The sequence below is a fragment of the Myotis daubentonii genome, chromosome 6, assembly GCF_963259705.1.
Source record: "Myotis daubentonii chromosome 6, mMyoDau2.1, whole genome shotgun sequence".
Taxonomy (NCBI): Eukaryota; Metazoa; Chordata; class Mammalia; order Chiroptera; family Vespertilionidae; genus Myotis; species Myotis daubentonii.
Genome location: NC_081845.1, coordinates 38,554,866 through 38,568,134, shown reverse-complemented (window position 1 = coordinate 38,568,134; position 13,269 = coordinate 38,554,866).

Genomic DNA, 13,269 nt, shown 5'->3' with positions numbered 1-13,269 from the left:
TCAATTTGTTTATGTGATGTATCACGTTTATTGATTTGCGGATATTGTACCATCCTTGCATCCCTGGGATAAATCCTACTTGGTCATGGTGTATGATCTTTCTGATGTACTGCTGGATCCGATTTGCTAAGATTTTGTTGAGGATTTTGGCATCTATGTTCATGAGGGATATTGGCCTGTAATTCTCTTTCATTGTGTTGTCTTTACCTGGTTTTGGTATTAGGGTGATGCTGGCTTCATAGAATGAGCTTGGAAGTGTTCCTTCCTCTTGAATTTTTTGTAGTAGTCTGAGGAGGATAGGTTTTAGTTCTTCCTTGAATGTTTGGTAAAACTCCCCTGTGAAGCCGTCTGGTCCTGGGCTTTTGTTTGATGGAAGCTTTTTGATGACTGCTTCAATTTCTTCCATAGTTATTGGCCTGTTGAGGTTTTTAGATTCTTCCTGATTGAGTTTTGGAATGCTGTATTTTTCTAGGAATTTGTCCATTTCCTCCAGGTTGTCTAGTTTGTTGGAGTAGAGCTGTCCATAGTATTTTTTAACAATCATTTGTATTTCTGTGGGGTCTGTTGTTATTTCGCCTCTATCGTTTCTGATTTTATTTATTTGGGTCCTCTCTCTCTGCTTCTTGGTGAGTCTGGCTAGAGGTTTATCAATCTTGTTTATCCTTTCAAAGAACCAGCTCTTGGTTTCATTGATTTTCTGTATTGTTTTTTTGGTCTCTATGTCATTTATTTCTGCTCTAATCTTTATTATCTCCTTCCTTCTGCTCACTCTGGGGTTTTCTTGTTGCTCTCTTTCTAATTCTTTGAGTTGTAGAGTTAGATGATTTACTACCATTTTTTCTTGTTTTTTGAGATAGGCCTGTAGAGCTATAAACTTCCCTCTCAGGACTGCTTTCAATGTGTCCCATAGGTTTTGGATTGTTGTGTTTTCATTGTCATTAGTTTCCAGGATGTTTTTAATTTCTTCTTTGATCTCATTGGTAACCCAATCAATATTTAATAGCATGCTATTCAGCTTCCAGGTGTTTGAGTATTTTGGGTTGTTTTTATTGTAGTTTATTTCTAATATTATGCCATCGTGGTCTGCGAAGACGCTTTTTATGATTTCAATCTTCTTGAATTTGGGGATACTTTGCTTGTGACCCAGTATGTGGTCTATTTTTGAATATGTCCCATGAGCACCTGAGAAGAACGTATATTCTCTGGCTTTGGGGTGAAGTGTTCTGAAGATGTCTATTAAGTCCATCTGATCTAGTGAGTCATTTAGGATTGCTATATCTTTGCTGGTTGTTTGTCTATAGGACTTATCCAGTGCTGTCAATGGTGTATTAAAGTCCCCTACTATGATTGTATTGTTGTCGATCTCTCCTTTGATATTTTCCAGGAGTTTTTTTATGAATTTGGGTGCTCCTACATTGGGTGCATATATGTTTACCAGGGTTATATCTTCTTGTTGTATTGATCCCTTTAGTATTATGAAGTGGCCTTCCTTATCTCTTGTTAAGGCCTTCACTTTGAGGTCTATTTTGTCCGATATAAGTATTGCTACCCCAGCTTTCTTTTCCTTTCCATTTGCCTGAAAGATATTTTTCCATCCTTTCACTTTCAGTCTGTGTGAGTCCCTTCTAATGAGGTGGGTTTCTTGTAGACAGCAGATGTATGGGTCATGTTTTTTTATCCATTCAGCCACTCGATGTCTTTTGGTTGGAGCATTTAGTCCGTTTACGTTTAAAGTTATTATTGAAAGGTACTTGTTTGTAGCCATTTCTTTTTTTATGTGGCTGTTTTCTTTCTGAGCTTTTTATTTCTTATTTTTATATCAGTCCCTTTAGCATTCCTTGCAATGCTGGCTTGGTGGTGACAAACTCCCTTAGCCTTTTTTTGTCTGTGAAGCTTCTTATTTCCCCTTCAAGTTTGAATGATAGCCTTGCTGGATAGAGTATTCTTGGATTCAGTCCTTTGCTTTGCATCACTTTGTAAATTTCAGTCCATTCTTTTCTTGCCTGATGTGTTTCTGTTGAGAAGTCATTTGACAATCTAATGGGAGATCCCTTGTATGTAACTTTCCGTCTCTCTCTTGCAGCCTGTAAGATTCTCTCTTTGTCCTGAACATTTGCCATGGTGATTATGATGTGTCTTGGTGTGGGTCTTTTCGGGTTCACCTTGTTTGGGACTCTCTGGGCTTGTGTGACTTTTTTCTTCCCCACCTCAGGAAAGTTTTCCAATATTATTTCTTCGAGTAGGTTTTCTAATCCTTGTTCATCCTTCTGTTGTTCTGGTACTCCTATTATTCGTATGTTGTTTCGTTTCATGTTGTCCCAAAGCTCCCTTAGGCTCTCCTCCTGTCTTTTAATTTTTTTCTCCAATTGCAGTACATTTTGGGTGTGTTTTGCTTCCTTGTCTTCTAATTCACTTATTCGGTCCTCCGCTTCTCCTAGTCTACTGTTGATACTTTCAATGGAGTTTTTCATTGCAGCTATATCACTCTTCATTTCCTCTTGGGTCTTACTTAGGTTGTTGATTTTTTCATCTGTTTCTTCTAGCTTCTTCCATATGTTATCGATTTTTTCATCTGTTTCTTCTAGCTTCTTCCATATGTTATCGATTTTTTCATCTGTTTCTTCTTGCTTCTTGAAGAGGTTGTCGATTTTTTCCTCCATCCGGTTTATGCACTCTAGGATCCTTATTCTGAATTCTTTATCTGTCATGTTGCATGCCTCTGTATTACTTAGCTGCTTTTCTGGAGAGTCCTCCTTCTCTTTCCTTTGGGGGTTTCTTTGTCTACCCATGTTTGATCTCACTGACATATCTAGACGTTGAGTTGTTCAGTGGTTGCTCCCTTGGTGGCAGTGACTCCTTGGTCTGTGGTTGCTCTTCGGGCGGTTGCGGTAGCAGCTGCTCTTCAGTTGTCAGCAGTTCCTCTGGTGGGTGCTGTTCACAGCTGTGGTGGCTCTTCTGGCTGGTGGGGCGAGGTTTCACGTACAGCTGCTGTTCCTCAGCAGAGGATGTGGTGCTCAGGAGGTTGCTGTTGCTTGGATCTGCTGCGTTGATTTAAAGGCACAAAATACAACACAACAAGGCACCACGTACCAGGCACTATACACAAATATATTTACGATATTAATAACCCCAATTAAAGGTGACCACCTGAATTAAGAGAATTAGGGGATAAGGAAGAAGGAAGAGAAAAAGATAAAAGAGAGAAAGGAAAAGAAAAGTAGGGACCAAAAAAAAGGGAGTGCAAAAATGAAATTGGGAAAAAGGAAGGGGGAAAATAAAAGCGAGAAAAGAAAAGAAAGAAAAAAAAAAAAGAGCGAAAAGAGAGAATGAAGTGGAAGAGGGGAAGAGACTTTTTATATGAGGAGAATACTCCTAAAGAACAGCCATTAATCCCAACAAATTCCAGCAACAGCTCCCTGGATATGAATGCAAACTAGAAACAACCAATAATATAACGATGAAAATAGAATGGTGAACACTAATCCCAAAATAATATAAAGAAAAAATAAAATGGCACTTTAAAAAATGGTAAAATGGTAGCAGTAATAATACTGGTTAAAAATAAGAAGGTAGTAATTAAAAGGGTAAAATCAGGTGATGGAAAAAGAAGAAGAAAAAAAAAGAACAGAAAAAAAAATTTAAAAAAAAATTGGTTTCTTAGTTAAAAAGTGAAAAAAGAAAAAAAAAAATTGCAGTAGTGAATGTCCTTCGTTTCTTCTATTCTTCAGTGTGGCTCGCCTTAGACCTTCCAGGTATTCAGGAGAGTGTTGAGATTCCCTGCGATATACTGTTCCTCTGTGTTGTAAACCACAGTCCTTATTTTAAAGCATGCCGCATTTATTTCCCAGACTGCCTTATTTTGTGTTTAGCAAAGAGTCAGTTTGTGGGTCAGCCTCTGGGTGGCAGTGTTCTGGGGTTGGTCTCTGAGGCTATAGGGCCTCTCTGTCCAGTGGAAGTTCACTGCCCAGAGCTGACTGCGTAATAGTTAGTTACCAGCGCTATGTTGTTGCTGGGATTGAAAATCCCCCTATAGGCCAGACCCTGTTAACTCCCAGGGACTGATCAGGTTATCTTAATCCTTGATCTTGTTCAGGGTGGAATCTGGGTGTGGCTGTGATCCTTGCCTGGGGGCCAGGGGGAGGAGACTCACTCTCAGGAGCGGGTGGCTGCCCCAGTCCTGGCCTCAGGGGTGTCTCAGCACTCAATTCACTACCACCTCTCCCGGCTCCCCCTCTTTCCCCAGTCTCTCCCCAGATTCCACTCCTCAGCACACTCTCCCTCTCTTCAGCACAGGTGAGTGTCTGTATCCGAAATGTCCCATGAACAGGATTCAGTGAAAACAAACAAACAAATGCCGGCCGCGGAAACGGGGAAGGCTTGGTTTCTGTAAGCTTCTTCTCTTACCGGGACTGCATGGTCAGGTCAGCTCTTCAGGCTGCCCCCTTTAGGCTCAGTCCTCCGTGATCACAGAACCCAGCTCTCAATTTCCCTGGCGGCGCCAGGAATCCCGCGGTTCTCCTTTCCCCTGTCAGGGGCTGTGCCTGTCCCAAGGGACGCGGCTGTCTGCCACGCGGTCTCCCTCCGACTCTCTGGGCTCAGAGGTCAGGCAAACTTTCCTGCCCAAATCCCTGGTTTTTTTTTACCTTTCCAGGGGAGTTCTGCTCTTCCCGGCTGCAAACCCTCTCACCAGCTGAGCAATTTCGCCAATTCGGTGTGAGTGTTACTAGCTTCAGCTTCCATTTGCTCCGGGACACGACCTGGGACACGTCTGCCTATATCGCCGCCATCTTGGTTCTCCCATAATGTATTTTTTAAAAATATATTTTATTGATTTTTTACAGAGAGGAAGGGAGAGAGATAGAGAGTTAGAAACATCGATGAGAGAGAAACATAGATCAGCTGCCTCCTGCACACCTCCTATTGAGGATGTGCCTGCAACCAAGGTACATGCCCTTGACCGGAATCTAACCTGGGACCCTTCAGTCCACAGGCCGATGCTCTATCCACTGAGCCAAACCAGTCAGGGCAACATAATGTATTGTTAACATTGTTATTCCATTATGTATTGGAAACACTAATAAACATAATTAAGCAAGAGAGAAAAATGAGAGGTTCATGAAAACTTTGAAGGGGGTAAAGTTATTATTCTTTGAAGATAATATTGTTTTCCTGAAAAAATTCAAGAGATTCAACTTAAATCTATTTTAAGTAACAAAACACGTCAATTCTCCCTAGATTAATTTATGAATGTAAAACAGTGACCATAAAAACACTATTATAATATTCTTTTAGAATTAGATAATCTGATTCTACAGTTTATCTGAAAAATAATTATTAACCAGAAAAAAATCTGGGAAAAAAGAAGAGGAAGATTAAGAGGGTGTATTGATTTCCTGTTGCTACAGAGCAAATGACCACAAATTTAGTGGCTTAAAACAACAGCTGTTTATTAGGTCATAGTTCTCTCGGTCGCAGGTCCAGGCACCGCCTGACAGGGCTGTTAGCTCAGGGTCTGGCGAGGTGGCACTCCCTGGTGGAGGATGTACTGGGAAGAGTCTGCTTCCAATTTCATTCAGATCGTTGGCTGAATTTAGGCCCTTGTGGTTGTAGGATTGAAGACCCCATTTCCTTGCTGGCTGTCAGCCAGGAGTTTCTTAGCTCCTAGAAGCTTCCCATATTCCTGGTCATACTGTTTCCTCTATCTTCAAAGCCAGTGGGGGAATCTCCCTCATATTAATTCCCTTTCACATTTTGCATATGTTTCCAGGAAGAGCCCAGTCCTTTTTAAGGCCTCACCTGACTAGGTCAGGTCCACCCAGGGCAATCTCCCCTGCTTCAAGTCAGCTGTACCAAATAACACAACTTAATCCCATCAACCCCAAGTCCCAGGGATTATAAAGGATACGTGTACTAGGGAGCAGGAATCTTGTGGTTCAATTCAGAAACCTGCCTATCTCAGGGGATGAGAAAGTTGTAACAGTAAACAGTGTGATACTGGTGAATAAATAGGTCGATATTCATTGATCAATAAATAATAGGTCAACATATGGATCTGGGTTGAAAGTCCAGGAATAAATCCAACAGCATTTAGATATATAGAACATAAGAAAGGTGATTTTCAAATTACTGGTAAAAATAAAAGATTAATTATACTATAAGTGATATTGGAACAAATTGATAGCCATCTGAAGAAAGTAGAGTAGGAGCCTGTATTAGTTATATGTAGTCATGCAAGTATATAGAACTCTTACAATTTTAAAAAAGCAAACCCACCCAATAGAATAATGAGCAAAAGATGTGAACAGATAGTTCACAGAAGAGGAATAAGATGGTTCTAAAAAGTATGAAAAGTCTACGGCCATACCACCCTGAACGCGTCCGATTTCGTCTAAAAAGTATGAAAAGATTCTTGACTTTGCTTATAATAAGAGAAATGCATTTTTAATTTGTTAGATGGGCAAAGATGAAAAGATTGATAAGACATTGTTTTGCTAAGGGTGTGAGGTCATGCTGGTGGGGTTATAAATTGATCTAACCTCTGCAGAGATTATTTCAGCAATAAAATTTAACATATCTTTTAAAAAAATATGTATTTTTTTATTGATTTCACAGAGAAGGGAGGGGGAGAGAGAGATAGAAATATCAAAGTGAAAGAGAATTATTGATTGGCTGCCTCCTGCATGCCTCACACTGGGGATCAAGCCCAGACCAGGGCATGTGCCCTGACTGGGAATTAACTTTGACCTCCTGGTTCATAGGTTGACGCTCAACCACTGAGCCACTCCATCAGGGAAAATTTAACATATCTTAATCCTTTGATCCAGTAAGTACACTTCTAGGGATTTATGTACAGATATACTTGTACATAAATGAAAAGACAATTTACAATGATACAATAATCATGGCAAAGAATTAGAAATACTTAAATGCTCATTAATGTGGGAACAGTCAAATACAATGGACTACTATGGGCCCATGACAAGAATGAGGCCTAATGTATACAGTCATGGAATTCTAGTCAAGATACATTCTTAAGCAGCAAAAACAATGTAAGAAAATAATATATCTAATATCGAAGAGTGGAACGGAGATTGCCTTCTGGGAGGGAAGTGGGAATTTAGGAGGCAATGAGGTCCCTAGAGTGAAGAGGTGAGAACAACTTTTGGGGAGGGCCCCAGCAGGGAGCTGGGAGAGCCCTCAGAGAGTGATGACATTCTGACCTCTGAGAAGAGAGGGAAGGAAGCTCTGAGGTGGCCAATAGGGGTCCTCGCGCTGAAACGGCCAATCAGAAGAGTCCACCTCCCCAGGAATGGGTGTGCCTTACTCTCCCCGCAGAGCTTGGTCCTTGGCCGAAAGCAGCCCAGCCGCTGCGCTCTCACTCAGCTGGACTCCTGACCCCAGCTCTTGTGGCCGCAGCATCTCCAGACTGTCTTCTGACCATCCATTTACCAGAGTTTGCAAATACTTCTCTTACGTGATGACTTACTTTGATTTTACAGTTGTAGCGACTTGGACTTTTCTGTGTTTGAACACTTTTTCCGTGAAACTTTCGCTCATTCATCCAACCAGTCTTAATTAACTACTTAGTTACATACCATGCATTGAGCGAAGCGCTGGGAACACTGAGGTGAGCAAAACAGACACAGGTCCCAGGCGCGTGGACCTCAGGGTCGGCTGAGCAGGCTGACATGAGTCCAATGACCAGACAGCATATGGTTTCACACTCTGAGTGCTGTGGTGTAGGAAGCCAGGCATGCATCTACCACCACGCTGGGGGGTTGGAGAAGGCTCCCCCAAAGAAGTGAAATACTAGGAATAGGTGCTCATGGAGACAACGGAGAGAGCACAGAGGAGTTTGAAGAGCAAAACTGAAATCACCTCTAACTCTAAAACCCAGGGATCACCTCAAGGAGCAATTTCTTTGTCTTTTTTGTTATGTTAATCTCATCAGAGGATATTTTTTCCATTGCTTTTCAGAGAGAGCGAAAGGGAGGGAGGGAGGGAGAGAGGGGAAGAGAGAGAAAAACATCAATGTGAGAGAGTCACATAGACTGCTTGCCTCCATATGTGCCCCAACCAGGGGTGGGGAGCGAACCCAAAACCCAGGTGTGTGCCCTTGACAGGGAATTGAACCCGCAACCCCAATGGTGCGCAGGCTGATGATACTCTAACCACCAAGCCACACCGACCAGGGCATCTTTATCTTCTAAGTGCAGTTGTCTGATACAGCACTGCTCAATAGAAATAGAATGCGAGTCACATATGTCCTTTTAAAATTTCTGGCAGCAACATTAAAAAAACGACTAAAAAGAAACAGGTGAGGTTAATTTTAATAATATAATTTAACCCAATATGTCTAAAATATTATTCCATCTGTAATCAATGTAAAAGTTAATTTTTCATGCTAAGCCTTTAAAACCCGCTATGTATTTGGCACAGCATAACTCAGTTTGGACTAGCGACACAGTTCAAGTGCTCAATAGCTACATGCGGTTAGTGGCTATCCTATTAGCTAGCACAGGTTATACATAACACATATATAGGTACATATGTATGTGTATACACATATGTATGTAACATCACATTTGAGACCTTAATGCATATTCAGTTTTATATCTTATTTTTTCAGTGAACATTGTGTCCTATGCATTTTTCCCGTGATAATAAATATTTTTAAAAAGCATCTTAATACGTGGTAACTATTGTGCAGTTCCACCATTATTTATTGAACCATTTCCATATTATTAGATATTTAGGTTATTATCAGCTTCTCAGTATCATAAATCATGCTGGCTGCAGTGAACATAATAATAAACACAACTCTTCATTTGCATCACAGCTTGTTACCTTGCCGTCACTCTTGTTGGGCTTACTGCATCAAGTGAAAGAAGACTTTAAGGCTCTTGGGACATTCTGTAAAATTGCTCTAAGGACAGCCGCACTGACTGCATTTCCTGCACTGCCTGCAGCCCTGAGAACACGCGTCTCGCCGTGACTCTGGCAACAACGTCCATTGCGATTTCTTCTAAAGTTGTTCACTTGATTTGCCAAATTTGGCATCTCCTTATTTTCACAAGCAACTCTTTGAATTCCAGAAGGGCTGAACACCCTTCGTCTTTCTCTTAATTAGCTAATTCATTTCTAGGTTTAAATTACTAATTTTTTTTTTCTAACAGTGAATCTGTGGTGCCTCTTACATTAAATGGGACAGGATTAGGCCTGACATTGGTGTTTATTTTCTTCAGCTAACGTGGTTGACTGTAAATTCCATCGACTGTTGTTGAGATTTACTAATTGGGCAACGTTGGGCTGGGCGTTAGAGGAGATACACTGAGACGTGGCTGACGCTCACAGGAAGCTGTAGATTATGGAGGAGAAAGGCAGGCACAGGCACAGCCGGCTGGCCCACAGGCTGCGTGTGCAAATGACGCCGTGGAGGGTCACAGGGCCCAGGAGAGCACAGAGAGGGGCTGGCTGACTTACTCCAGGTGGATCAGACTTCAGGAACTGAGATTTGAGACAGGCCTGGAGGAATGAGTGGATCTTGACAAGTGGAGTGGGAGAGAGGACGCTCAGGCTGAGGCTGAAGGACGGGCAGAGACAATGCAGGTGTGGAAACACCCTGGTATTTCAAGTAGAACTGGGATGAGTCTAATGAGATGTCAATGGTGGAAGATGAAGGGGGAGAGGCTGCGGGGCTCATGTTCCCGCAGAATTTAAATATCCTGCTAAGGCTTTATTTTATAGATTTGAGGACTTGTTGGTATTTCTAGCGAGTTGTTTTTTTTTTCACATGAGAAAATAAAATCAGAATTTATAGAGCTTTTTAAGGGTAAGGGTCTACAGAGAGGAAAGACTGCTATGGGGATCTGTTTAGATCTGTTTAGATCTGATAAGATCTTTGCATCCATTCCCCATGTTGGTAGACAGTGGAAGATGCAGAATGAAAAAGCATCCTGGAAGTGTAATCAACTAAGGCCTGACTCAGATAGAAATTAACCTGAAATCCTGGTTCTTTACAATATTGGTTTCAGCTAATGATTTCCTGGGTCATAAATTTACATGGCCACCGAGACAAGGGACCTTCCTGATAGAGTCCATCTCATAAAGGACCACATCTTCCCATCTCAGAATTAACTCGGGTTGAAAGTGAGGCGACCTCGGCTCCCTTGTGGGTCTGTGCTCCCGACTGGCTGCCCCCCACAGGCCCTCAGCATCTGAGTACCACCCAGCTGGACTGGGCGACTGTCTCCCCTGCAGTCAGCCCAGCAAGAAGAGATCAGCTTTGGTTCCTCAGAAACACACCCGGTGACTTCTGTCCAGGTTGAGAACCGCTGCCCTAGACAGTCTCACAGAAGATTCTCTGTGGTGGCAGAGGCTTGCCTGTCATGGCTACTGCTCCGTCAGGTGTCAGGTTACAACTTGAAGCACGTTTCTGCCAGGTCTCCCCTGACCCTCCTCCTCCTCCTCTCATCATCTTCACCTCTCCCAGCTCCTCCATTCCCCCTCCTCACACCCACCCTCTTCACTCCATCCTTTCCTTTTCACTCTCTCCATTACCCACCACCCCAAACACACACATGCACACACACACACACACACGCACACACACACACACGCGCACACACACACACACACACACACTTCATCTACTTTAGGCTCTAGTCCTTTGGGGGAATACGAACGTGTCCCCCTTCAGAACAGGCTGGCCTCTGGCTAGGTCTGATCCAGGAAGGCTTGCTGCAACACGAAGGACTTCCTGGATCTTTGTTCTCCCAAAGCCTGAGCAACAAGCTTTGGGTCCTCCCCACCTCTGGGGAAATAGGAGGGACAGGGCATCTAACTTGGTCTCTACTCTGGGGAGGAGAAGTCTTTAGAGGCAGGGACAGCCCCCTTCCAGCACAGACCAGACCAGGAAGCCCTTCCCTCAGGGGGCGTCCTTTCAGAACCCAGGAGTTAAAAGATTAAAAGCTATTCTACTCGCTAATTTAAATGGAAGACACAAAACCCATCCAGCGCTGGATTGGACATTTTTTGTTGAGGTGCTTTTTACAAATGCCAATGAGCCCCTCTATTTGGCCTCAAAGACAAGCACAATCCTCAGGCAATTTGACATTGAGAAACTCCCCTTGGCTCCATAAACAGTGGGGGCCAGACTTGCAGTCCTGGCAGGTTAGAAGCCCATTGGGTAGGCTTTCTGAAAAGGGCCCAGGCTGGGTTAGGGTTCCACCTGCCTTCTGTCCTTGAGTGTGGGCCAGGTGGGGCAGAAGGCAGGTGAGAAGTGGTGCCCCTTTTCCTGATCTCTGGGTTTCCTTCTGACTCCCCATCTACAAGTCTCTCTCTCTCTCTCTCTCTCTCTCTCTCTCTCTCTCTCTCTCTCTCTCTCTCTCTCTCCCTCTCTCCCCCACTCCTCATCTCTGCCTGTGACTGATCTCTGTCTTGTCAAATAGGCTCTGTGAGGGGCTGGATGAGAGCTGGGCACATTTGGGGGAGAATGTCCAATGATAGCCCACTCCCAAAGATTAGCCCCAAATCTGTGGGTGGGTGTTGGCAGAAGGTATGAGGCAAAACAAAACAGGAGGATAAACATTTGCACCAGCATGATTGCTTTAGAAAAATAGGACAATTTGCAAAGGCTTTTGTTTCTGTTTAGAGCAGTAGTTCTCAACCTTCCTAATGCCGCGACCCTTTAATACAGTTCCTCATGTTGTGGTGACCCCCAACCATAAAATTATTTTAGTTGCTACTTCATAACTGTAATGTTGCTACTTTTATGAATCATAATGTAAATATCTGATATGCAGGATGATCTTAGGCGACCCCTGTGAAAGGGTCGTTTGACCCCCAAAGGGGTCGCGACCCACAGGTTGAGAACCGCTGGTTTAGAGTGAAAGACATTCCTTCTTCCTATTTACAGAGCCTGGAGTGGGCACCACCTGGGTCTTCTGACTTTGATTCCAGATGAAGTTTTTGTCCTTTGCTCCACCCCTGTGAGCCAGTCTCTGTGCCCTCTGTGGGGAGGGACGGGAAGCTGAATGGAGGGAACATAAGATATTAGGGAACCCCAAAGGAAAGAGCAAAAGAAACGGATATGGCAGACTGTCCTGCGGCCCAGGAATGATGAAGGGAGACTGCCACCTACGGGCCAGGTTCCAGGGAGCCCACACGTGGGGCTCAGCCAGCCAGATGCAATCTCAACATTGAAGGAGTCTTCGTGGAAGAGTTAGTCACCAAAAAACACTCTCAACTCATTCGTGACGAATGAGCACTTTTCCCAACTTAAAGAACATTTTTCTCTTCATAAGAGTACAATCTTGTGAGCCAAGTTCTGTGTACAAAAGAAAAATAATTATACAACAGACATCTCTGGACCCACCATCAAATTAAACAGATGTTCACATCATTTGGCTAATCCCGCACACCACCTAAATCATCATGGCTGCTTAATAAAAGTGAATCGGCACAATTAGAGACAAACACCACCTTGCTGTGCCATCCTCATAGAAAAGCAATAGGATAAATACTGATGGGGCACATGTCAAACAGATCACAGCAGATGCCTGTGAGGTTGGGAGGAATGGGAACTGAGAGTGGAATCAGGCAGTAAGGGGGAAATACAATAAAATAAACTAAAACCAGAGAGGGGCCTTGCCTATGGTAATGGTAATGGGTTAAGAACCAAAGAGGGTAATTGAATCAACTCTGCTCCCAAAGTGAAAAAGAAAATTCACAGGCTTTGAGCTTGGGTGAGAGGGGTGAGTCCATTATGTTACAGTGGTTTCAATGGCGTCATACAGTTCTCCTTTGATATTTGAGATCTACATGTTTGTGAATAGCAAATTCTATTATTCCCATTGTCTTCCAGTATAAAATCAGATCTGCCACATCATCTCTACACAGTATTGGATTTTGAGTGACTAAGCAGAGGAGGGGAGTGGTGTAGGTGTGTGTTTCTTTGTGTCTGTGAGTTTGTGCACATGTGTCTGTATGTAAATGTGTTTTTGCATGTGTTTATGTGTATATGAATGTGTGTGCGTGTGTGGAAGGATTATGGTTCTAGAACTCTGAAGCCAGAAATGCAGCACCTGAAGGAAAGCTAAGCCCATCCAGGGAAGCAGCGCCCCCTGAACAGACACAAGCACAGGCCCTGGGCAGGGATCAGAGAGGCAGAGCTGGGCTGCAGAACTTTCTACAGAGGTCAGCAAGCAACACGCAGCATGCCGGCCTGCACTTCTGGCAGAACCCAAGGACGCACAGGAAAGGACACAG